The sequence below is a fragment of the Protopterus annectens genome, chromosome 1.part1 (assembly GCF_019279795.1).
Source record: "Protopterus annectens isolate FY-2018-M chromosome 1.part1, PAN1.0, whole genome shotgun sequence".
Taxonomy (NCBI): domain Eukaryota; kingdom Metazoa; phylum Chordata; order Ceratodontiformes; family Protopteridae; genus Protopterus; species Protopterus annectens.
Window position 1 is genome coordinate 536,440,237 of NC_056726.1, and position 27,033 is coordinate 536,467,269.

A 27,033-nucleotide genomic window follows, 5' to 3' on the forward strand; every position below is an offset into this window, starting at 1 on the left:
GCAGAATTAGACACCACCACAGCCATGGTAAAATTGCCTCTGGACAGAATAGCCACTCTTCGAAACCAGGTATCTGACATGCTGATGAGAAAGTACCAGCCTCTAAAGTATTGAAACTACTAGGTACCATGGCAGCTACACTCCTAGCAGTTCCTCTGAGGCGTAAGCATATGAGAATAATTCATTGGTTGCTCTTAACCCAGTGGTCTTACCAACAACTTCCGATGTCATTCTTGATAATGATTATAGAATCTTGCAAGAAGGATCTTCGTTGGTTGACCAGTCACCAGGTAACAGTAGGTCGCTCATTTGTTTCTCCCCTGCTGTCAGCCACGGTGACCATGGACGCTTGTCTGATAGGGTGGGGGGGGGGGCTTTTTCAGGAAGAACAGCCCAAGGCACCTGGTCAGAAACAGTCACAGTTGCCCATCAGTGTCCTGGAGATGAGGGTGGTGCTTTTGGCGTTGTAGCACTTCACAACTCTCTTCCTCTGGGGACAATTGCGATCCAGACAGACAACATGTCTGTTGTCTGGTACATCAGCAAGCAAGGGGGAACCAAGTCTCATCTCTTATGTCGCGAGGCCTGGAATTTGGCAGTGGGCGGTATCCACCGGGCGCTTTCTGATAGCAGCGCACATCCCTGGGAAATATGTGATCATGGACAAACTGAGCAGAGCCATTCTGTTACCGCACGAGTGGTGTCTCAAAGACAAGGTTGCGGAGATGATTTTCCGCAGATGGGACTAGCCTTGCTGCAACTTTTTTGCATCCCCTATGAATGCCAAATGCAGAAGCTACTTTGCCCTGAATCCCCCACCAGTGGACAGCCAAGGGACTCGCTCATACACGATTGGCCTCCGGGACTCCTATATGCCTTTCCACCAACTCCCTGATTCCAAAATTCTTACAGAAAGCCAAAGCCCTGGGAAGGATTGTAATCTTAATAGCCCCTTTTTGGCCTCGACAGATTTGGTTTCCCTTCTTTCGACTCTTAACTTGGAGGAACCTTGGATTCTTGACCCAGTTCCAGATCTGCTGACACATTTGTCAGGGGCCCTTCATCCCTCTCATTCCCTCAGAGTGACAGCTTGGCTGCTCCGATTCTCAACCTAGCCAGGTCACATGACTTTTCCTCGGAGGTACAGCATATTCTTGCATCTTCGCATAAAGCTTCCACTAGAAAGTTTTTATGCCAGCAAATGGAAGCGATTTGCCTTTTGGGCCTCCCAGAATAATAATGATCCTTATGTTGCCTCGAGGACAGGAAGAAATGGAAACGGATGATCCACTGTGACGACCCCTAACGGGAACAGCCGAAAGAAGATGATGACATTGCCCCGATTGCTAGTATTCTGGAATTTCTGTGAAAGCTTTTTCATGAAGGTGCTGCAGCTGCCACTATAAGAGTTCAATTGGCTGCAATTTCGAATTTCCACCTCGGATCTGAAGGTTCTAACCTAATGTCTCACAGACTATGTAGGGCCTTCTTAAAGGGTACCATTCACCTTAGACCACCTGTTAGACAACCTTTTACTCCCTGGAATCTAAATGTTGTGCTGTCATGGATTATTCTCCCTCCCTTTGAGCCTGCATCATCCTGCCATTTAAAATTTCTCTCTTGGAAAACAATTTTCTTGGTGGCCATTACCTCAGCGCGTAGAGTGTCCGGGCTTCAAGCCCTATCTATCAAACCCCCATATTTGGTGTTTCTTCCTGACAGAGTGTCGCTGAGGACTAAGTCTTCCTTCCTTCCAAAGGTGTGTTCCGAGACCAACCTGAATCAAACTTCCAAACTTTTTCAGTAACCATTCTAACAAGTTGGAGTATATATTGTATAAGCTTGATGCTCACAGACAATTGAGATTCTATTTGGACAGAACAAAGGAATTTAGAAAATCTGAGCAACTCTGTTTCTCATGTTGACACTTAAGAAAGGGCTACCAGTGTCTAAAGTTACCCTTTCCAAATGGTTAACTGACTGCATTAAATTGACATACTCCTCAGCAAACCAACCATTAGAGCATGGTGTGAAAGGGCATTCCACTAGGGCTGTTTCCATTTCTTCAGCTTATGCGGCTGGATTGCCTTTGGACACTATATGTGCAGCTGCCACTTGGTCTAAGCTGCATACCTTTCTTACTCTTTACAAGGCATACAGGGTCTCCAGGGACAGGGCTTCCTTTGGTTCCACTGTCCTCAGAAATATACTCCCATGAACCACCCAGGATTGGGGTGCTTGGGACGTTTCCCATATGTAAGAATGAACGGCGAGATTGAACAACTTCACATAAAGACGTTATGTACTTACCATAATATTCCACGCGAGTTGTTCATCTCGCCTTCATTCTTACATACCCACCCGCCTTCCCCCTCCAGGTTCTCGAAGAACGAATAAGACTTGTGGTCTGGTGGGTGGTCTTGTGCACGATGACTTACTCCGGCTGGAGTACCTGTTATGTGTTATATCTGTTACATGCTGGGAACAGCAAACTAGATCTGAGGTAGGACAGAGCGCATCATGGGATAGAGATTTAGCCTCGAGCTACTCTAAGATCTTGAGCTTGTGAAAGTGGCCGACTCTGCTCCGAACCCATGTGTAAGAATGAAGGCGAGATCAACAATTCACATGGAACTTTATGGTAAGTACATAACTTCTTTTTTTCCATAGTAGGGTAAAAATAAAACTGGCACATTGTCTACTGTATATTAATTTTTCAGTGCCTTTCGATTTCAGTGTTTATCAACTACAAGAGAAGGGATACTTACATATGTAGAAAGCAGAAGCATAGCTGGTTCGACCAGTGCCCTACCCTTTCAGCTCAAGTGAAGAGCTGAGAAAAGCATTTCAATGTAATAAGCCGATTGCTATATTACAATTGATCGACTTATTGCAGTTAAACCTACACTCCTCCCCCTTTCAGCACTTCTATTGAAGAGCCAAAAAAGACATTCCTTCTACTTGTATACCAGCCAGGTGGCCAGAAGCACAACCCCACTCTCTCTTGTCCCAGCCATTCGGGTCCCATTCTGTGCTCTGGCCACAATTCTCCTTCAACATATCTAAAAAAGTAATAATAATACTTTTAAAACTGTAGTAAACTGCTTGCTGCAGTTTATACCCTGCCTACACAGAGCACTATGGCACTCATGTTAATTTTTTTTTTTTTTTAAATTATTCTTTTTAAACTGTAGCAAACTGCTTGCTACAAATGTAGCAAACTGTTAAAATGTATACCCTACCTGCATGAAGCACTACAGCGATCAGGTTTTAATGTTGATACTGTAGCAAACTGCTTGTATAGTTTAGACCACGAATGGAGCACTACAGTACTCTGGTTTGACTGAAAATGCAGTACTGGCTTTTAAAAAATAGTATTGCATTTAAAGAGAGATGGTGATCTGCTGATTGCAACCAACCCACACTTTATAGGTTCATAGGTAGGTACTAGGCTATCTGCCCGAGGGCATTTATAAGCCTAGCCATAGTGTGTCAGCTTTCGCCGCCCCATTGATTAACTGATCCTCTGTCAAGCAGAGCCAATGAAGTGATCCCAGGGGTGTATTTTCTGTTACCCATCCACTTGTCAAGGTTTCTCTTGAAGAGTGTTAGTGAGGGGCTCTGCCTGATGCAATTTGGAATTTTGTTCCAAAGCATGGGGAGTCTCTGTGACGGGAATCTAGCCCTCCAGCATGTTCTATTTATTGTTGTGGTGAGGTTTAGCTCACTAGAGCGCGTGGCTCGCAGTGACTTGGATTTCTTTAGGTGGAGCATGTCCATCAATTCTGAGTTGGACATGGCTTTGTAAGTCAGGCAGAGATCACCTCTAAATAAGCGATATGCCACTGAGTACAGCCGGAGTTTTTTCAATCGGGCTGCATAGGATATGTGTTTGAGACCAGTAATCCTCTTGGTGAGGTACTTTTGTGGTCTTTCCAGCTGTTGGAAGTGTCTTGTGAGGTACATCCCAAATGGGGCATTGTACTATATGATGGGTCTAATGAGTGACGAGTAGAGGGGCACTATAACCTCTTCATTTCTAGATGCGAACCCTTTAGTAATTAGATGGGCCACGTAGGATTTCCTAACTACTTTGGCAATATGATTGTCAAGGGAGAGATTACTATCTACCTGGGTCCCCAGATCTCTTATTACCTCTTCTGTATTAAGGGGGCTTCCACCTATGTGGTAATTTGTGGGCGTTTTGTTTTTCCCAAACGGGATGACACTGCAATTTTTGGCATTTAGCTTGAGGCCATGGCTTTGACACCAGGTGTCCGTCTCAGTAAGGCCCTTTTGGAGGATATCCGTGTCAGTCGGAGAGTCAGTTACTGCTCCCAGTTTGCAGTCATTAGCGAACTTGGTTAGCCATAGTCCTCCTGTGTTTGCCTGTACTTCTGAGAAGTATATGCCGAACAGTAGGGGTCCCAGGACTGAGCTTTGCAGGATGCCACTCGTGACTGGTTTAGAGTCGGACCTGGTGCCCGCTATTCTTACCGTGTGAGTTCTGTCTGTAAGCCAGTTGGCAACCCATCACATGATATAGGTTCATAGGTTCATACTAGGCTATCTGCCCAAGGGCATTTATAAGCCTAGCCCATAGTAATGTGGTTTTCGCCACCCCTTTAGTTTGAGTAAAAACTATGAGTAATGTGGCTTACGCCACCCCTTTAGTTTGAGTAAAAACTATGCCTACTATTTTGCTGTGCCTCTGTCAAGCAGTGACACTGAAGTAATCCCTGGGGTATATCTGCGATCTCCCATCCATTGGTCAAGATTTCTCTTGAACAAGGCCAGCGAGGTGCTCTGCCTCACTTGTACAGGGATTTTGTTCCACAGCATAGGGAGTCTCTGGGTGATGAATCTGTCCCTCCAGCACGTTCTATTTATAACTGTGTCAAGGTTTAAGTCTCCCGCCCTTGTGGTTCTGAGGGATCTAGATTTTTTGAGGTGAAGCATATTCATCAAATCTGGGTTTGACATGGCCTTATGTCAGGCACAGGTCACCTCTGAGCAAGCGGTATGAGACTGAATAGAGCTGGAGTTCTTTCAGTCGGGCAGCATAAGACATATTTTTGAGACCCTTTATCCTTTTGGTGAGGAGCTTTTGGGGCCTTTCAAGCTGCAGCAGGTGTCGGGTCAGATACATTCCGAATGGGGCATTGTACTCAATCATAGGTCTAATGAGTGATGAGTACAGGGGGACGATGACCTCCCTTGATCTGGATGTGAATCCCTTCATGATCAGGTGGGCAATATAGAAGGTTTTCCTAACTACTTTAGCAACATGAGTGTCAAACGAAAGGCTGCTGTCAACCTGGATCCCCAGATCCCTGATGACTTCTGTGCTCAGTGGATTGCCACCTATATGGTAGCTAGGGGTAACCTTGTTTTTCCCGAAGGGTATGACTATGCATTTCTTGGCGTTTAACTTTAGGCCATGGCTCTGGCACCAGTTATCCGTTTCTGTGAGGCCCTTCTGAAGGATATCTGTGTCAGATGTGTTTTCGACTATGGCTCCCAGTTTGCAGTCATCTGCAAACTTCAGCCATAACCCTCCTGTGTTTGCTTGTACTTCAGAAAAGTAGATGCCGAACAAGAGTGGACCCAGGACTGAGCCCTGTGGAACACCACTTGTGACAGGCTTTGAGTCTGACATGGCTCCAGCAACTCTGACCCTGTGGGTTCTGTCACTTAGCCAGTTTGCAACCCATCTTGTGATGTATGGGTTTACTTTCAAGCTGATGAGTTTTTCGATGATACCTGAGTGGGGTATTGTGTCGAAGGCCTTTGCCAGGTCGAGGTAGGCTGTATGGACTGCCTTTCCCTCATCAATGGCCTTGGTGACTGTCTCGAAAAAGTCAACCAAGTTTAAGAGGCAGGATCTGCCTTTGACAAAGCCAAACTGGGTTGGATCCAAAGTCTGCAAGTTCCCTATGTCTTTATTTATGAGTTCCATTATGATCCTCTCCATGGCTTTGCAGATAAGGCTTGTCAAGCTAATGGGGCGGTAATTTCCAGGGTCGGTGGAGGCTCCGCCCTTATGAAGTGGGACCACAGTCGCGTCGCCACTCCTTGGAGTGTATCCTGAGGTGAGGCTAAGATTGAACAGCTGTCCTAACTGTGGGTTTAATTCCTCGTTGAGTTCATGAAGCACACAGCCGGGGACACCATCCGGTCCCATGGATGCTGTGTTTTTTGCCTTAGTGAGAGCAGTTCTCACCTGGACGTTGGAGATGTTTGGGGGGGCTACAATCCTCTGGTATAGATATCTCTCCTTTTGGGAGTTTGCACTGAACCTGTCAGCCAGTATGTTGGCAATGTGTGTAGGTTCAGTAATTTTCACATCATTTTAAACTAATTCTGAGCATATCTGGGAGTTTCCTCCTAGGTTTCTAACGTAGCTAAAGAAGGCCTTATGATTGTCTTTTGAGTCCTTGGTGATTTTTCTCTCAAAATTTGCCTTGGATGATTTTATGAGGGCTCTTAGTTTTTTACTTATGATGATCAAAGGTGTCTTACCCTTCAAGGATTTTGCTCTATCTTTTGTTGTAGAGCTTGTTTATGGCTGGGGTCCACCAGACTGGACGCTTGCCTTTGGTACAGAGAGTCTTAGTTTTGTTTGGGATTGCCTGATCCATGCAGTCCTGTAGGTGCTGGTAGAAGGCATTTGTAAGTGATTCAGCGGTTTGAGTAATGTTTACCACTGGCTCAGGGGCCTTAAAGGAGACCACACTAGTTTTTAGAAGTGTGAAGTCGGCTTTTGAGAAGTTTTTCACTGTGGTCTTTTTTGTTTCAGGTGGGGGCGGGATGAGGACCTCCAGCGAGATTAGTTTATGATCTGATCTCACCAGTGAGGGGTATACTTCCGGTGTTGAACATTTTGATCCCATGTTCGTGATGATGAGATCAAGTATGTTTTCTCCTCTTGTGGGGATGGTGACTAGTTGTTCCATGGCATTTGAGTTTATGAACTCCAGAAATCTTTGGGTTAGAGTGTTTGGGCTTGAGTAGTGTTCCCAGTCTATATTTGGGTAGTTGAAGTCACCTAGTATGATGGTGTTTGGAGATGCATTTATCCCCTCCAATGTTTTCAGGAAGGCCATATGAGGTTCCTGAGTTTGAGAGGGTGGCCTGTAACATGTTACAAATTGCAGAGCAGTCTTGCCTATGGTTAATTGCACCTGGATGGTCTCCGATGCATTGTGCGTTGCCACCAACCTTGAGGTGTGGGTGTCCTTTATGAATATGGACGTCCCCCCTCCTTTCTTGGTGTTTATGTTCAGGCTGGTTGAGTTTTTCTGTAATAAATGAGAGGAATGGTGTCGAAAGCCTTGGAGAGGTCAAGGTAGGCTGTGTGAACCACCTTTCCCTCGTCTATGGCCTTGGTGACTGTCTTGAACAAGTCAACCAAGTTTAGTAGGCATGATCTGCCCTTAAAGCCGAACTGGGTCGGGTCAAGTGTTTGGAGGTTCCCAATGTCTTTGTTAATGAGTTCCGTGATGATGTGCTCCATAGCCTTGCAGGCCAGGCTAGTCAGGCTTATGGGGATATAGTTACCAGGGTCAGTTGTGGCCCCTCGTTTGTGGAGAATAACCGTTGCTGTGTGCCATTCTATGGGCACGTAACCTGTGGAGAGACTGAGGTTGAACAGCGTGCTTAGGTGGGGGGTTAGTTAGTTCTGTAGTTCATGCAAGATGCAGCCTGGGACACCATGTGGTCCCATTGACGCTGTGTTTTTGGCTTTTGAAAGGGCTGTTTTCACCTGTGCGTCTGTGATTTTTGGGACACTACACTTTTCTGGTATTGTTGTGGGCCCTTTTGGAGGTGAGAGGGGGGTGAAATTTGCACTGAATCTATCTGCCAGGATGTTGGCAATGTCAGTAGGTTCAGTATATTTTGTGCTATTTTGCACTAGTTCCGTGCATATCTGCGAGTTGCCACTTAGATTCTTAACATAGCTAAAGAAGGCTTTGTGGTTATCTTTTGAATCCTTGGCTATTTTTCTTTCTAAGTTAGCCTTGGATGATTTCATGAGGGACCTCAGTTTCTTACTGATACTGATCAGGGATGTCTTTCCTTCTTGGGATTTGCTTTTTTTCTGAACTAGTTTCCTCCTCCTGTTGTATAGCATGTTTATTGCAGGGGGTCCACCAAGCTGGTTTCCTTCTCTTAGAGGAGTGAGTCTTGGTTTTGCTAGGGATGGCACAATCCATGCATCCTTGTCGGTGCTCAGAGTGCATTTGTAAAGGTTTCTGCATCTTGGGCACAGTTATCCTTTAGTGTGGGGGCTGTGAAACTTACCAGCGCTGCCTTAAGTAAGGTGAAGTTTGCTTTAGAAAAGTTTTTACTGTGGTTTCCTTAGTTGGGGGTGGTGGTGGGGTGTGGAAATCCAGAGTGATTAGTTTATGGTCTGATCTAACCAGTGACTGGTTGACCTCCGGTGTGGAATACCTGTCGCCCATGTTGGTGATGACTGGGTCCAATATGTTTTCACCTCTGGTAGGGGAGTTTACCAGCTGATCCAGGGCTTTTGGTTGATGAATTCCAGGAAGCGCTGGGCCTGGGAATTTGTACTCTATTAGTTTTCCCAGTGAATGGTAGGGTAATTGAAATCGCCCAATGTCAGGGTGGTTGGTAGGACCTTTATGTTTTCCAGTGTCTCCAGAAAGGTGGAGTGGTGGTCCTGGGTCATGGATGGTGATCTGTAGCAGGCCACAATTTGCATTGCAGATTTGCCGGGTGTTAGTTGCACATGGATGATCTCAGAGGTATCATGCTGCGCCACTAACCTGAGGTGTAGGTATCCTTGAATATGGATACACACCCTCCTTTTGTGTTTCGGTCCATGTTCTGTGGCCGAAATGTGTGGTATGAGTTGTAGCCTGGTAGTGCTGGGGTGCTCTCGGGAGTCTTGAACCAGGTTTCAGTTACTGCACAGATGTCGACGTTCTCCATACTGAGGAGTGCTTCGATCACGTGCATTTTGAGATTTAAACTCCTGGCGTTGAGTAGCATAACCCTCAGTTTTTTGTTAATTGCGCTGTTTACGGAGGTGGGCTTGACTTTTGAGCCTTACTTAAAGGCAGTATGTGGGCAGCAAGAGCCTTGGCCAGTATTTGAAAGCCTAGGGTTGACAGGTACAAGCCGTCTCTTGCGAAGCAACGCTGCTTGTCAAGCATGTTGTCCCAGGCTGACAGACACTGGATCCCCTTTGAATGACACCAGAAGCTTAGCCAATTGTTGAAATTGATAATTTATTTCTTTATACTGTGGTATCATTCTTGGTGAGGGCAGGATGCTGGTCAGGGTCATACCAGCCTGGGCTACATGATCAGAGAGCTCTTCCATGTCTCTTCATGTAGTCCAGGGAGGTGCGTCTCAGGTCATTCTCACCAACATAAACAATGACAAGAGTCATATTTGTACTTGTTCTGGAGTGACCAGAGTGCTTGTGTTATGTGGTGGATGCTGGCTCCCAACAGGCAGCTAACAGTAACCTTCTGCTTGTCCAGTCTAGTGAGTGGGACGTCAGTGTGCCTGACTATAGCGACACCTATTACTAGTGTGTTAGGCATGTCATTTCGCCTTAAGGGCTGTGATTGTGCGGCACACTGATTGCGTTTTATGTGTTGTCTGGTTTGTGACGGGAAGTGCAGGTTGTTTGGGTGTCTGCTTTGGAGGTCTGTGATGCTTTTGCTGGTTTTTATTTAGAGTTTCCGAGTATGATTTTGTGTATTTGTGTATTTTCTGCCAGTGCTGTTTTAGTAGGTCTGTGTGCGGCTGGAGTTGTGGTGCAAGTTCATAGGTTCATACTAGGCTATCTGCCCTAGGGCATTTATAAGCCTAGCCAAAGTATGTTTGGCTTTCGCCACCCATTTTAAATTAATTTTGCTATGCCCTTTTTCGAGGTTAGTATACTGTGCCTCTGTCTAACAGTGACACAGAAGTGATACCCGGGGTAAACCTACGATCTCCCATCCACTCATCAAGATTCCTCTTGAAAAGTCAATGAGGGACTCTGCCTAACCTGGACTGGGATTTTATTCCAGAGTGAAGGGAGCCTCTGGGTTATGAAGCTGTCCCTCCAGCATGTCCTATTTATTTCAGTGCTGAGGTTCAAGTCTCTCGAGCGTAGTTCGATGGGATTTGGATTTTTTGAGGTGCAGCATGTCCCTTAATTCCGGGTTGGACATGGCCTTATACGTCAGGCACAGGTCACCTCTGAGCAGGCGGTATGCCACTGAGTAGAGCTGGAGTTTCTTTAACCGGGCAGCATATGGCATCTGTTTGAGCCCTTTGATCCTCTTGGTGAGGTATTTTTGGGGTCTTTCCAGTTGCTGCAGGTGTTTGGTAAGGTACATCCCAAAAGGGGCATTGTACTCAATTATGGGCCTGATGAGGGATGAGTAAAGAGGCACGATGACCTCCCCTAATCTAGATGTGAATCCCTTCATGATTAGGTGGGCTATATAAAATGTTTTTCTAACCACTTTGGCCACGTGGTTGTCAAATGAGAGATTGCTATCAACTTGGGTCCCCAGGTCCCTAATTACGTCTTCTGTACTTAATGGATTACCACCTATGTGGTAATTTGTGGGCACTTTGTTTTTGCCAAAGCGGATGACTATACACTTTTTGGCGTTTAGCTTGAGGCCATGGCTCTGGCACCAGTTGTCTGTTTCTACGAGGCCCTTTTGGAGGATGCTTGTGTCGGCTGGAGAGTCGATTATGGCGCCCAGTTTGCAGTCATCTGCGAACTTGGTCAGCCACAGTCCTTCCGTGTTGGCCTTTACCTCCGAGAAATATATACCAAACAAGAGAGGTCCCAGAACTGAGCCTTGTGGGACGCCACTTGTAACTGGTTTGGAGTCTGACATGGCTCCAGCAATTCTAACCATGTGGGTTCTGTCCTTGAGCCAGTTTGCAACCCATCTAGTGACATAGGGGTTTATATTTAAGCTGGTGAGCTTATCTATAATGCCCGAGTGGGGTATTGTATCGAAGGCTTTTGCGAGGTCCAGATAGGCTGTGTGGACCACCTTCCCTTCATCAATGGCCTTGGTGACTGTTTCAAAGAAGTCAACCAGGTTTAAGAGGCAGGATCTGCCCTTAAAGCCAAACTGGGTAGGATCCAGTGTCTGTAGGTCCCCAATATCTTTATTTATGAGGTCCATGATGATCCTTTCCATAGCTTTGCAGACCAAGCTAGTCAGGCTTATGGGGCGATTGTTTCCAGGGTCAGTTGAGGCACCACCTTTGTGGAGAGGGACCACTGTTGCTGTACGCCACTCTTTGGGTACATATCCTGTAGTAAGGCTGAGATTGAACAGTAGTTTTATGTTTGGGTTTAGCTCTTCTTGGAGTTCATGTAGGACGCAGCCTGGGACACCGTCTGGTCCCATTGATGCTGTGTTTTATGCTTTGGAGAGGGTGGCTCCCACCTGAGCATCTGAGATGTCAGGGGGGCAGCACTCTGCTGGGATAGATATTTGCCCTTTTGGTGGGGAGGGGGGGGAGAAGTTTGTGCTGAACCTGTCAGCTAGGATGTTGGCAATGTCTGTGGGATCCGTGTATTTTTTGTCATTTTGGACTAATTCTGAGCATATCTGGGAATTCCCACCCAGGTTCCTAACATAACTAAAGAAAGCCTTGTGATTATCCTTAGTGTCCTGTGCAATTTTTCTCTCGAAGCTGGCCTTTGACGATTTTATGAGTGCCCATAGTTTTTTGCTAATACTGATCAGAGATGTCTTCCCTTTTTGGGATTTTGCTCTATCATGTAGTAGCTTCCTCCTTCTATTGTATAGTTTGTTTATGGCTGGGGTCCACCAGACAGGTCGTCTGCCTTTGGAGGATTGGGTCTTGGTTTTATTTGGGATTCCATGATCCATGCAGTCCTGAAGGTGTTCATAGAATGCATTTATACGGTCTGGGCCATATTTTCCACAGGCCCGGGGGCTTTGAAGGATTCCACCTCGGTTTTGAGGAGTGTAAAATTTGCTTTAGAGAAGTTTTTCACTGTGGTTTTCTGGGCAGGGGGTGCGGTCAGGATGTGAATATCCAGTGAGATCAGTTTATGGTCTGATCTTACCAGTGAGGGATACACTTCTGGTCTGGAGCATAGAGTCCCCATGTTGGTGATCAGGTCCAGTATGTTTTCCCCTCTTGTGGGAGTGGTAACAAGTTGTTCCATAGCATTTGAGTTTATGAATTCTAGGAACCTTTGGGCAAGGGTGTTGGAGCTAGAGTAATGCTCCCAATCTATGTTTGGGTAGTTGAAGTCGCCAAATATAATGGTGTTCGGAGAGACCTTCATATTTTCCAGTGTTCTCAGGAAGGCCGAGTGGGGTTCCTGGGTTTGGGAGGGTGGTCTGTAGCAGGCTATAAACTGGAAGGCAGTTTTACCCACTGTTAATTGCGCATGGATAGTCTCTGATGCTTCGTGCTTTGCCACCAACCTGGAGGTGTGGGTATCTTTGATGAATATCGATACTCCCCCTCCTTTTGTGGTTCGGTCCAAGTTTTGGGGCCAAAAAGCATGGTATGAGGTATAACCTGGTAGTGCTGGGGTGCTCTCGGGACCCCTGAACCAGGTTTCTGTTGCTGCACAGATATCTATGTTCTCCATGCTAAGGAGAGTTTCGAGTGCGTGCATCTTGAGGTTTAGACTTCTAGCGTTGAGTAGCATTACTCTTAGTTTCTTATCCCTTGTGATACCTATGGAGGTGGGTTTGTCTTTTGAGCCTTGCCTAAAAAAGGCGCTATGTGGGGGTAGCAAGAGCCTTTGCCAATATCCGAAAGCCCAGGGGTGACAGGTGCAAGCCGTCCCTAGCAAAGCATCGTGGCTTGTCGTGCATATCATCCCAAGCTGATAGGCATTGGATCCCCTTTGAATGACACCAATACTTAAGCCAATTGTTGAAATTGATCATCTTGTCTTCATACTGTGGCATCATTCTTGGTGAGGGTAAGATGCTACTCAAGGTCAGGGTCATACCAGCCTGGGCTACATGCTCAGAGAGCTCCTCTGTCTCTTTTCATGTAGTCCAGGGAGGTACGTCTCAGGTCATTCACACCAGCATGGACAATGACTGAGTCATATTTGTACTTGCCTTGGAGTGACCTGAGTGCTTGTGTTATGTGGCGGATCCTAGCGCCAGATAGGCTGCTCACCGTGACCTTCTTGTTCAGCCTGGTGAGCGGGACGTCAGTGTGCCTGACGATAGTCACCTATTACAAGTGTATCAGGTGTGTTGTTTAGCCTTAAGGGCTGTGACTGTTCGGCACACTGGCTTTGTGAGATATGTGTTGCACGTGTTTTTTTTGGGGTATCGGTTGCTTGGGTGTCTGCTTTAGAGGTCTCTGCTGCTTAGGCAGATCTTTATTTTGAGCCTCCGAGTATGTTTTTGTGTGATTATTTGTTTGGTTTGCTGTCGTGGTAGGTGCCGCTATAGTCGGGCACACTGACGTCCCACTCACTAGACTGGACAAGCAGAAGGTTACTGTTAGCTGCCTGTTGGGAGCCAGCATCCACCACATAACACAAGCACTCTGGTCACTCCAGAACAAGTACAAATATGACTCTTGTCATTGTTTATGTTGGTGAGAATGACCTGAGACGTACCTCCCTGGGCTACATGAAGAGACATGGAAGAGCTCTCTGATCATGTAGCCCAGGCTGGTATGACCCTGACCCTGAGTAGCATCCTGCCCTCACCAAGAATACCACAGTATAAAGAAATAAATTATCAATTTCAACAATTGGCTAAGCTTCTGGTGTCATTCAAAGGGGATCCAGTGTCTGTCAGCCTGGGACAACATGCTTGACAAGCAGCGTTGCTTCGCAAGACGGCTTGTACCTGTCAACCCTAGGCTTTCAAATACTGGCCAAGGCTGTTGCTGCCCACATACTGCCTTTAAGTAAGGCTCAAAAGTCAAGCCCACCTCTGTAAACAGCGCAATTAACAAAAAACTGAGGGTTATGCTACTCAACGCCAGGAGTTTAAATCTCAAAATGCACGCGATCGAAGCACTCCTCAGTATGGAGAACGTTGAGTGTTTGGAGGTTCCCAATGTCTTTGATAATGAGTTCCGTGATGATGTGCTCCATAGCCTTGCAGACCAGGCTAGTCAGGCTTATGGGGATATAGTTACCAGGGTCAGTTGTGGCCCCTCCTTTGTGGAGAATAACCGTTGCTGTCTGCCATTCTATGGGCACGTAACCTGTGGAGAGACTGAGGTTGAACAGCGTGCTTAGGTGGGGAGTTAGTTAGTTCTGTAGTTCATGCAAGATGCAGCCTGGGACACCATGTGGTCCCATTGACGCTGTGTTTTTGGCTTTTGAAAGGGCTGTTTTCACCTGTGCGTCTGTGATTTTTGGGACACTACACTTTTCTGGTATTGTTGTGGGCCCTTTTGAAGGTGAGAGGGGGGTGAAGTTTGCACTGAATCTATCTGCCAGGATGTTGGCAATGTCAGTAGGTTCAGTATATTTTGTGCTATTTTGCACTAGTTCCGTGCATATCTGCGAGTTGCCACTTAGATTCTTAACATAGCTAAAGAAGGCTTTGTGGTTATCTTTTGAATCCTTGGCTATTTTTCTTTCTAAGTTAGCCTTGGATGATTTCATGAGGGACCTCAGTTTCTTACTGATACTGATCAGGGATGTCTTTCCTTCTTGGGATTTGCTTTTTTTCTGAACTAGTTTCCTCTTCCTGTTGTATAGCATGTTTATTGCAGGGGTCCACCAAGCTGGTTTCCTTCTCTTAGAGGAGTGAGTCTTGGTTTTGCTAGGGATGGCACAATCCATGCATCCTTGTAGGTGCTCAGAGTGCATTTGTCAGGGTGGTTGGTAGGACCTTCATGTTTTCCAGTGTCTCCAGAAAGGTGGAGTGGTGGTCCTGGGTCATGGATGGTGATCTGTAGCAGGCCACAATTTGCATTGCAGATTTGCCGGGTGTTAGTTGCACATGGATGATCTCAGAGGTATCATGCTGCGCCACTAACCTGAGGTGTAGGTATCCTTAAATATGGATACACACCCTCCTTTTGTGTTTCGGTCCGTGTTCTGTGGCCGAAATGTGTGGTATGAGTTGTAGCCTGGTAGTGCTGGGGTGCTCTCGGGAGTCTTGAACCAGGTTTCAGTTACTGCACAGATGGTGATGTTCTCCATACTGAGTAGTGCTTCGATCGCGTGCATTTTGAGATTTAAACTCCTGGCGTTGAGTAGCATAACCCTCAGTTTTTTGTTAATTGCGCTGTTTACGGAGGTGGGCTTGACTTTTGAGCCTTACTTAAAGGCAGTATGTGGGCAGCAAGAGCCTTGGCCAGTATTTGAAAGCCTAGGGTTGACCGGTACAAGCCGTCTCTTGCGAAGAAACGCTGCTTGTCAAGCATGTTGTCCCAGGCTGACAGACACTGGATCCCCTTTGAATGACACCAGAAGCTTAGCCAATTGTTGAAATTGATAATTTATTTCTTTATACTGTGGTATCATTCTTGGTGAGGGCAGGATGCTACTCAGGGTCAGGGTCATACCAGCCTGGGCTACATGATCAGAGAGCTCTTCCATGTCTCTTCATGTAGTCCAGGGAGGTGCGTCTCAGGTCATTCTCACCAACATAAACAATGACAAGAGTCATATTTGTATTTGTTCTGGAGTGACCAGAGTGCTTGTGTTATGTGGTGGATGCTGGCTTCCAACAGGCAGCTAACAGTAACCTTCTGCTTGTCCAGTCTAGTGAGTGGGACGTCATTGTGCCTGACTATAGCGGCACCTATTACTAGTGTGTTAGGCATGTTATTTCGCCTTAAGGGCTGTGATTGTGCGGCACACTGATTGCGTTTTATGTGTTGTCTGGTTTGTGACGGGAAGTGCAGGTTGTTTGGGTGTCTGCTTTGGAGGTCTGTGATGCTTTTGCTGCTTTTTATTTAGAGTTTCCGAGTATGATTTTGTGTTTTTGTGTATTTTCTGCCAGTGCTGTTTTAGTAGGTCTGTGTGCGGCTGGAGTTGTGGTGCAAGTGTTAACCTTCTCCACTTGACTGTCTGTTCCAGTCTTGGGTAGAGACAGCTTAGCTTCCAGTTTGGCTGTATAATTGCATCTCTCTCATATGTTAGTGTTTTGTGGTAGGAGGAGAGGGTTGTCTTTGTACATGAGGCAGTTGTAACATTGCCTCAGGATACCCAGATTCACCAGCTGGACTGGAGAGTGCACCTAAATTTGCCCTTTGGTTATTCTTGAATAGTAGGGTGAGCTCATTAGTCGCTTGGTTGGTGAGGGGTGATTAAAGAGCCTTGCCCTGCTGGGCAATCAGTGTCAGGGTACATTAGTGCTTGCTATTAGGTCTGAGCAAGTGCTGGGCTGTAAGATAATTTTTGAGTGCTTAGGTTGAAAGTTAGACTAGTTTCAAGAGAAAAACTGAAGAGGAGACTTAATGGAGACAGGAATAATTTAACTGTAGCCAACTGGCACTGCCCATTGCACAAAACCGTGCAAACACGGTTTTTATAGTATAGAAATGAAAGAGAGAGAGAAATTAGCCCAAAATGGCCAATAAACTACTAACTTCTGTACTGGAACCACTCCTCCAGGGACGGATAGGTTACTCAAAGCTCCCCTCTCTCACAGGTGAACAGAGAAACTTCCTTCTATCCAAATAAGGTATGGGCAACTCAGAAACTAGTATCACAGCCCTGAATTCAGCACTAGTCTGAAAACTGGACTATACCAGCTTAGAAAGGCAGGGAACAAGGAATTTTTTTTGTTTTTTTGAAAAGATAAGGCAAAAACAGTAAAAAATACACTAAAAACAGCTTTAAACGACTAAAAATGATCAGAAAAGGCTATCGCACTTTAGTGTGTAGCCTACAACAGTTAAATTATTTAAACAGAAAACATCTTTTTAAAAGTGCAGGCAGTCAAAAAGTACAATATGTGAAAAAAAAACAAGCTTTTAAATCACAGTAAACGCTGGAAAATCTGCGTTTAGGTCGAAAACAGTTAAGTACAGCAAGAAAGTACACAAAACTGATAATCACGCCAAAGTCTCTCTCCTAAGCTAGAAGGCTTGTATCAGTTTAAGGCTTTCTAGTGCTACCCAGTAGGTTAGTTACAGGAAAGATGGGAAACAAGCGCAGATGTGGTCTTTTAAACCAGAAAGTTGAAAGAAATGGACAAACTGTCCAAATGGTCAAACTACAATTTCTGGGCCAAGAACCTCTCCTCTCATGGTAGACAGGTTACCTAGTGCATATCACTCCCACTGATAAGCTAGAAGGCTTTCCTCCAACACAGAAAGGCTTGCAGGGCTCAGAAGCTTGCCAACAGTCCTGGATACAGCAACTCTGTATCTGGATTAGGCTAGTTACAGGAAAGGTGGGAAACCAGCACAAGTGCAGCTTTTAAACCAGAATGTTGAAAGAGATGGAAAAAACTGCCCAAATGGCCAATAGCTACAGTTACTGGGCCACACTTTACACTTTGGGTAATTGCCCCCTCACACCACCCTAGCTGTGCTACTGGTTGAAAGTGTATTAGTTGTAAACGTGTAGTTACAGAAATAAGTGGTATAAATGGAAACAAAACAATAGGAAAATAGCAGATCTGATGTCAGTTTTCTTTCTGTCCTCAACTGTTGGGTTTGGATCCAATCTTAAGATCCAGCTATGCCTTTACTTTAGCCAGTGGCCACCAAAAAGCTCTTGAGCTCCTGCGCTACCCATAATGCGCCAACTCCCTAATATATCCCAGATCTCATTTGCTGCTTTGTGATTAAGACATTGTTGCCATTTCAACTCTTGTATTGTTGGTATACAGTTAAGCTTTTTAATTTTACTTCATAAATCTTATATAGTTAGATATTTTCCTCCCTTTTTCTTCCACACAAGCTGTAATCCTCTTTACCATAGTTGACATTTACCTCTTTCCCTCTGTAGTCTAGACATTTGTATGTAATCTTAATGCCATTGTTGGTATTTCTAACTTTCATATTTAAAAAAAAATGTTTTTCTTTTGTTCTGCATATTTTTTATACTGTTAGTAAGAATGTCAGAAAAAGGCCCTTCAGGGTTCAGAAAATGTGAAAAGTGTGGGCACAATTTGCCTTTATCGGATACACATTCATATGTGTATATTCTTTAGCCCCAAATCATCTGAAGGTTGAATGTATCATTTGCCAAAAATTGATCCACAGGCTATTGTTGACCGTAAAAATAAACTTATACTGAAAGGGTTGCTTCCAGCAACCTTTTCTGAGGCAGTTTCTGGAGCTCAAACCTCCAAATCTAAAACTATGGAGATTATCTTAAAATCTCCTAAGCCGTCAGGATCTTTGGCTTCTTTTTCAGAGCCTCCCAAGAAAAGGCAGAAGTCTGATCCAAAGACTTCAACAGTTTCATTGTCAGATCTGGCATCATCTTCTTTGGCTCTCGGCACCTTGGATCCAACACCTTTACCAAGAAGTAGGTGCTCTCCCTTGGTAGATGCTGTACCTTATAGAATTCCTTCTCCATTTCTGGAACTCTGACATTCCAAGTCCCATTCTCGGCATCCTCTCTATCTACTAGAAGTCTAACTGAAGCCGACGTGGACAGGATGATATTCTCATGGTGCAGATTAAGATAGAAGTTATCCCGGCTCCTACCCTTGTGGGTCAGGAAGTCCATCCTTCTGTCACTCCTCTGATAACTCCTTCTCTGATCTGACCCATCATTTCAGAGCTCCTGGATCAGAGTCTTCTGGGTCCATCTGGTTCGGATCCGAAGATATCTCTGAGTGTGCCAGCTCTGACTTCCTCTGAGCTGGATACCTCTAGGAGCTGAAGCAGGCCTGTTGGATCCGAGGTGTTTGAGCTGACTCTGAAGTTTTTGGAGCCATCTCTTCCTTTCAGAGCATCAGCACTGGACAGCTCAGCTCTGATTTCTGCCTCGGACAGATTGCCTTCAAGGCAGAGAGAGTCAACGGGCCAGAAGCCTGGCTTCTAGGCTCCATTGTCTTCCTTCTCCCCAGAACATTCTGCCTTTTGAGGCAGTGAAGAAGGTTTTCTCTGGTCCGGTAGAGTGAATGGATTCTATCCCCTCGGATATTCCCTCTAGATCCCAGATGTGTCTGCGCCTTGGGCTATGTCATTTTACACCACAGTGCAGCCAGTTCAGAGTCTCCAGACCACCCAGCAGGGTTTCGCATCCTCTTCCTAGGAACTTCCTTGATGGAATGCTCCAGTGAAGTATCAGAAGAGAAAGTGCAAGAGGAGGCACTGGGACTCCCCTCAGGCGACGGTCACCGAGGATACTTATTTCGATGAAGGGGAGAGGTGCCCACAATCACTTCCTGAAGATATCTCATTTGGATTCAATCATGAGGTCCTTAAACAGAGAGGTGGCGGCTCCAATAATCCTTCCTCAGGGGAGTCCGTATTCTTGGAAGCCTTTGTAGCTAGCTGGTCTACCTCCTGGGTTACTCTGCCCACCAGTGAGGTCATTGACTTGATGTCTAGGTGGGCATGGAAGGAACCTCACTCACTTGAACCAATCCCCAAGAGACTAGATCGGATTCTGTCTCCACCTGCAGGTAGGGAATTCTGGAGTAAGGGGGTGCCCGTAGATACTAAAGTCATGGTGGCGGTGGCCACCAAGAAGGAACTTGCAGAGCAGAGTTTCTCTGTCCATTCCCCCTAACAAGGGAGTCTAGGGTATTGAACAAATTTGGAAAGTGTGCATGCTTCAGCGACTTTGGCCCTTCTGTCATTGAACTATTTGACACACTATGAGACTACAAAGGGACTTGATCAAGGAACTTTCAAAATCCCTTTCTGGGACCTCTACTCCTCAGGGTTGATCTTCTGTAGCTTCACAATTGGCTGCCCTTCAATCTATTTTTAATTTGTCCAAGAGGTTTATCTCATGCAGCTGAAGGTGCCTCAAGGGCTGCAGGTTCAGGCATTTCCATCAGGAGGCATACTTGAATGTGCTTGTGTGATTTTGCGGAGCCCTTCAAGTCTTTGTTCATTAGTGCACCTTTTGACGGTAGTTCATTGTTTGACCCAAAAGTGAAGGACGCTGTCCAGGTGTGAAAAAGATGGAAAGTCCCTTTCTGCTGTGGTTGTACATTTCTCGACTTCTCAAAGATCCTTTTCTAGGAATCAACAAGTTGGTTGAAAAATGTGGTTCAGGAAGTCCCAGGGTCCTTTGCAAGAGCTACGTGGAGATAGTTCCCCCAGAGGGGGGGGGGGGGACTCAAATGGATGTCAACGCCCATGCATCAGAGGAGGCCTGCAGAACCAAGGGGGCCAGAAAATTTTTCTGATTGACCCTGTCATTGCTCCTGAAAGGAGGCCTGATTGTCCCCCTCTGGAGGCAGTCATGGGTCGATTATCCCCGCACCAGAGATCCTGGCTGGACGTCACAAGAGACACATGGGTGCAGAAGATCATTTCCAGAAGTTATATTTTTCCCTTTTCCCTTCCACCTCCTCCTGTGTCAAACTTTCGCAATGTTCCACCCAACCAGAGGAAAGCAGCAGCAACAGAAATAAAACTCCAAGAGGTCCCACTTTATCAGATATAATCCAGAACTTGCTAATGATTCTTTTTAGTGCCAAAGAAAACAAGAAACTGGGAATCAAATTTGGATCTCAGTGACTTGAACAAATCAGTTTGACAAAGTTTCAGATAGTCACTGTTCAGTCATTCTACCCTTTTTGGGTAAGGACAACAGGATGCATACTATCACATAAAAATCAGTAGACAGTCAAGAAGGTATTTATGCATCTGGCTGGGAACCAATCATTAACAGCTCAGATCACTGCCCTTTGGCCTCATCACAGTCCCCCAGGGTGTTCACCAAGTGCATGGCAATCATAGCATCTCACTAGAGACTGCAGGGATTCAGAGTGTTTCCACACTTGGACGACTGGCTCATTACCTTCCTGATCATGTGTCTACTAATAAGAGCAAGAGGGTTATGTACTCTGGACTTATCTGGGAATCACCATAAATTACAACAAATTGTATAAAAAAGAAAATAGAGTGCACCATCAGCTGGAATTCAAACTTGTCAGCAAATAACTCCAAGTAACAACCTGTTTAAATGAAACTTCATTTATTGCAAACGAACAGGAGCTGCAGCAAGTGATAAAAGTTAGCGCTTTCGCGTTGACACCCAACGCTTCATCAGACATAAAGACTTAATAAATCTGGCTCCTTTTAAGCATCCATTCACATGATGTCATAATTGACTTAGAGACAGATATTTACAAATTAGTAAAGGTAAAAATACTACTGTTTGAATACATCATATGTTGAAGTCATTAAAAACATAATGAATTTTAATAAAAATAATCATACATATAATAATAAAAAATAAAATAAAATAAACCATAAACAACTCTAATGGTTTAATGGTCTGGAAGCTAAGAAAGGCTTGATAGAAAGCCTTTCGTTGAGTCCAAATTTATGTGCTTGTAGTTTCACAATCCACTTGCCCTCTTTTTCTTCTACTCTGTCTTTCACATTACCCAGTCTGTTATCTGTCTTTACCAGTTCAAGAACCTGAAATTTAAAAGTGTGGTTGTCACCAACATCAATAACGTGTTTAGCAAGTGCATTTAATGCATTGCTCCTGGATATTGCATAGATGTGTTCCCTAATTCGTTCTCTTAGGGATCTAGTAGTCATGCCCACATAAAACTTCCTGCAGGATTGGCATTCAGCTAAATAAACCAGATTCCTAGATTTACAACTTGCACAATGTTTGAAAATGTAATTCCTTTGTGTGACAGGGTGTGTGAACATGTTGGTATTGGCTATGTGCCTGCATTGGTTGCAGGATGAACAAGCAAAAGTGCCATGCCGTGTGTTGGTATTGTCATTAGTATCAACTCTATCATAACAGAGTAACCTATTCAATGACAGCATATTTTTATAAGCTACTCTGGGTTTATTGTCTACTAGAGATCTGATGCTGTCATCAATCATAAGAAGGTTCCAATGTCTGTGGAAAATTTCCAGAACGTGCTTGTTCTTGTTGGTATACGGAATGGTGATCCTATTTGTCTGAGCCCTAGATGTTCGGGTAGTCGGTGTGTGTAAATTACAACAAACCTCAGTTGCAAACTGACTTAGACATTGGAATTCATAGGAGCAGTGTATCAGCAACTGCTTCTCTTCCTCTCTCAAGAGTGCAAACGATCAGGTTCCAAGTCAGGAAAGTAATTTGCAGTACCAAAGTTTCAGCTCAGTTGATTCTAAAAGCTTTGGAGTCTGTATCAGTGGCCATAATTTTAGTTCATCTTGCGAGATTTCATATGGAAATTCTTCAATGGATACTGGCAACTTAGGGGTTGATTCTTTATCAACACAGGTCAGCACTAGGAAAATCACTCAGACATGTAAGAGATATGATCAGGTTCTACAAGGAAGTCCTTTCATCCTCCCTTAGCCCAAGGCTATAGTGAATGTGTACGCTTCCCAGGTTGAGGGGGGAGGCACTTCCTGGAGAAGTCAGTCCAAGGCATTTGGTCGGCCAGAGAGGCCAACATGCATAGATGTAAATCAGTGTCCTGGAAATAAGACCATTGCTTTTAGTATTGCAAGCATTCCAAGACTCTCTCCCTCTCAGGACAATTGAGATTCACACAGACCGCATGTCAAGAACCCCTCAGTGTGTGGCAATGAGAGATTTATTCTAACCTCTTTCTCATAGCAATGCACATTCTGGGGGAATCCAATTTGATAGACAAATTGAGCAGGTCCATTCTACTACCTCATGAGTGGTCCGTCAACGTGGAAGTGACAGAAATGATTTTCTGTCAGTGGGGCCAGCCTTGCTGCAATCTTTTTGCATCTCCCTTAAATAAGTGTAGTAGCTTCTTTGCCCTGACCCCCACTGGAGGGATCACAGAAGGATGCTCTGCTCCACGATTGGCCCCTGGTCTCCTCTATGCCTGTCCCCTAACTCCCCTAATTCCCAAATGTCTGCAGAAAGCTGTCTGGTTGAAGAGCAAAGTTATCCTCATTGCACCTTACTGGCCTCAACAGATTTGGTTCTTCTTTCTTTGGCCTCATCTATTTCACCTTGGGTTCTGGATCTGATTCCAGTCCTCATGTCTCACCCTACAGGCATGATTCATCCAGATATCTCAAACCTAAAGCTAACAGCGTGGTTTCTCCAGTTCCATTAGTAGCCAGCCAACTGATGCTGTCTTCCCCCGTCCATCACATAGTTTTATCTTCCCATAAGGCCTGTACAAGAAAACTGTACAGAAGTAAATGGAAAAGGTTCATTTTTTGGGTACAGCAGAAACAGTGACCCCTTCTCAGCTCCTGTACAAAGTGCTCTTGAATTATTGGCAGCAATTTTTAGTGAGTGAGCTAGCTGGTCAATGATTAGATTTCAATTTACAGCAGTCTCTGATTTTCATATTGGACTTGAATTCTTTCTTGGCTTCATCTAAGGTTTTGTAAAGCCTTTTTGAAAGGCATCTTGCTACTGAGACCTCCATATACACATCGTACTCCACCATGGGATTTGAATTTGGTACTTCGGGTCTTAATTATTTCTCCCTTTGAGCCAACAGCCAAATGTGATCTTAAATTCCTGACCTGAAAAGCTATAATGTTAAGTTGTCAGTCTTGCCTTCATTCTTGCTGGATGGGTTTGGAGCCGATCCTTGGCTCCGACTCGGCCAGTACTAAAGCTTGAGAGCTAATTCCACCGGCTCGAGGCTCCCCTATATCCCACAATGCTAGGAGGTAACTACTCAGATCTCGTTTGCCGCTATAGCTGACGAGGTGCTTTTCTACCGGCTCAGGCAGGTGAGTTAGAGTTTTTACATATTAGGTATTTCTTAACCCCTTTTTGTCTCGCACCATAACCTTTTAGTTTAATTAAATAGTTAATCGACCCCTGTTTTTCGGGTCTATATTCCCTTCCTTTCTTCCCTTATCTTATAGGCCTTCGGCCCCTCCATTCCCCCAGTCCTTTAGTGTGACTGAATTAGTTGTTTTTTAGTTAAGGGCTTGTGTGTGTGTGTGTGTGTGTGTGTGTGTGTGTGTGTGTGTGTGTGTGTGTGTGTGTGTGTGTGTGTGTGTGTGTGTGTGTGTATGTATGTATATTTGTGGCTTGTTAGCCTTAATAATTTTAATAATTTTTTTCAGTAGAGGGTGTGTCTGTAGTGTGTTTGTGTTGTCAGGCACTTCTTTACGATGTTAAAAGACTCTAAGGTCTCAGGCTTCAAGAAGTGCGACTCGTGCTGTCAGAAAATGTCTCTGACAGACAGTCACACTAATTGTGTGTATTGCCTGGGACCTTTGCACCTGCATTACTCTTGTGCTGTTTGTCATGGTTTTAGCCCTAGAGTCCTGCAGGAATGCAAGAACAAATTAATCTTGCGGGGCTTATTAAAGCCTGAAGGCCCCCTGACTCAGACTGTGTCGGGGAAGCCTTCTAAAACTTCCAAACAGTTGGCTCCGGTTTCAGAGTCGACTGCTGGAAAGATTAAGTCGGCTTCGACATCGGCTCTGGCTGGAGCCGATGTTTCCAAGCCTCATACTGTTACCTCGGCTCCGGCTGGAGCCGAGGCTTATAAAACTCTGTTGGCTCCAATACTCTTACCGGACCCTTGTCCGACCCCGCTCTCCCTCTTGGGGCTTCGGCGCTGGTGAGTTCGGCTCCGACATCGGCTTCGGAGCCGTCCCTGTCGGTGCCGGGAGAGGTCCTTGTCTCTTCGGAGCGGGGGCCTCTGGCCTTGCCTGACAGGGGTGCCTTCGAGGTCATGCCCTCAGAACCAGGTTCTGCCCCACAGTCGGCTCCTTCAGCCCCCCCATCTACAGTGCCTGCGGTGATTTCTACTCACCCCCTTGTCTTAGACCGCAGAGAGCCAACTCCTCAAGTTTCCCCATTGGGAATTTCCTCCTCTTCCGAGGCCTCTCCTGACCCGGTAGGAGATCCCCCAAGGAAGAGGCAGTGCAAGAGGAAGCACATTGACTCCCTTGAGTCTATCACCTCTGACACTGACTTAGAGGAATCTGAAGGTTCCCCTCGTTCCCCCTCTGAGGATGTCTCCTTTGCTGACATCCTTGAGATCCTGAAACAGAGGGAGAACTGGCCAGCCCTTAACCCTTCGGAGGATGAGTCAGTGTATCTTGAGGCGTTTGGCTCTCGCCCTTCTACCTCCTGGGTATCCCCTCCCTTTGACCCCCTTATGGAAGTGGTGGCAAGGAAGGCTTGGACGGCTCCTGATTCAGTGGAACCCACCCCGAGGAGACCATCTAAATTTATTACTGCCCCTAGAGATAAAGATTTTTTTATCCAAAGGTGTCCCTGTTGATGCCATGGTGGTGGCTGCAGCCACTAAGAAGGAGTTAGCTGATCCTTCGGTTCCTGTCCATCCTCCTAATAAGGAATCTAGGACCATGGGCAGGTACGGCAAGCGGATGTTCTCATCAGCGACCTTTTCAATGCGTTCGCTGAATTACTTATGCCACTTCACTCGTCTCCAGAGAGATTTACTCAAGGATATGGGTGAACTGATAAAGGATCCTACAGCTGAGGGGTTCAAAGACACAATGAACTCCCAGTTGGCAACCCTGAATTCCATCGTTAACTCCTCCATGCGGCTGGTCTCATATGCTGCAGATGGGGCGAGTAGAGCCGCAGGCACAGGTGTTGCCTTACGACGTCACGCCTGGATGCGGCTATGTAACTTTGTGGACCCTTTCAAGGCGTCCACCAATTCTCCCTTTGATGGATCATCCTTGTTTGGTCCACAGGTGAAGGATACGTTGACCAGGTGCGAGGTAGAAGGTAAGACTCTCTGCCATAGGAGTCCGTTTTTCTACCCCTTCTAGACCCTATCCCAAAGGTCAGAGGGGAGGAAAGATGTGGTTCCGCAAACAATCCCAGGGGTCTCATCTGACGCACAAGGCCGATTCCCCTCGAGGCAGAGGGGGGAATAATAATAGACGCCGCCCTAGAGGCAGAGGAGGTCCGCAAAACCAGGGTAGCAGAGAAATGTTCTCTGACAAACCCTTTCAGCATCCCTGAGGGGCTGCCTGGCAGTCCACCTTCGGAGGCAGTTGGGGGAAGGTTATCCCTGTACCCAAAAGCCTGGCTTTCCCTTACTCAAGACAAATGGGTACAGTCGATCATATCTGAGGGTTACAAAATTCCCTTTGTTCACATCCCATCCCAACCCAAAAGATCCCTTCCAGACGTTCCACCCGGTCTAAGGGAACAAGCAGCATTAGAAATTTCAAAGCCGCTATCCAATCAGTCCCAGCAGACCAGCAAGGATCCGGAATCTACTCCAAATTCTTTTTGGTACCAAAAAAAACAGGGGACTGGAGACCCATACTGGATCTCAGCTACTTAAACAAGTATGTCAGGAAAACAAAATTCCGGATGGTCACGCTACAGTCCATTCTACCCTTCTTGGGTCAGGACAATTGGATGTGCTCGATAGATCTTCAGGACGCGTACTACCACATCAAGATGAACAGACGCTCCAGGAGATATCTCCGCTTCAGGCTGGGAGCCAGTCACTACCAGTTCAGGGCCCTGCCCTTTGGTCTCACTACAGCCCCTCCCCCCCCGTGTGTTTACCAAATGCATGGCAGTGGTCGCGACTCGCTTGTGACGTCAAGGATTCCAGGTGTTTCCATATTTAGACGACTGGCTCCTTTCCGCCACCACCAGACATCAGCTTCTTCTATCCAGGGACTTCACTATCCAATCTTGCCAAGCTGTAGGCATTTCGATAAATTTCGAAAAATCTGCCTGGTCAATCTATTACCTTTATAGGCGCCACCTTAGACACACTCGATCTTTCAGCCAGACTCACAGAGCAGAGTGTCAGACATTCGGAACTAAGTTTCCCTTCTCTTACAATGCAACAAAGTCAAAGCCAGACTAGTTTTGAAGGTGTTAGGACTCATGGCAGCAGCTATTCCCCTTCTCCCCTTAGCTCGATTTCACATGAGGATCCTCCAATGGATGCTGTTTACAAAATGGTCCTTTCAACAGCTCCCGATGTC

The 27,033-nt window shown here is 45.8% G+C and overlaps 1 protein-coding gene across 1 annotated transcript in view; it reads left to right on the forward strand.

Annotated features, from left to right (window-relative positions):
- The window catches only part of L3MBTL2 (L3MBTL histone methyl-lysine binding protein 2), a 1,942,600-nt gene that overhangs the window by 807,914 nt on the left and 1,107,653 nt on the right, over nt 1–27,033 (forward strand). The gene's annotated exons all lie outside the window — the stretch shown is intronic.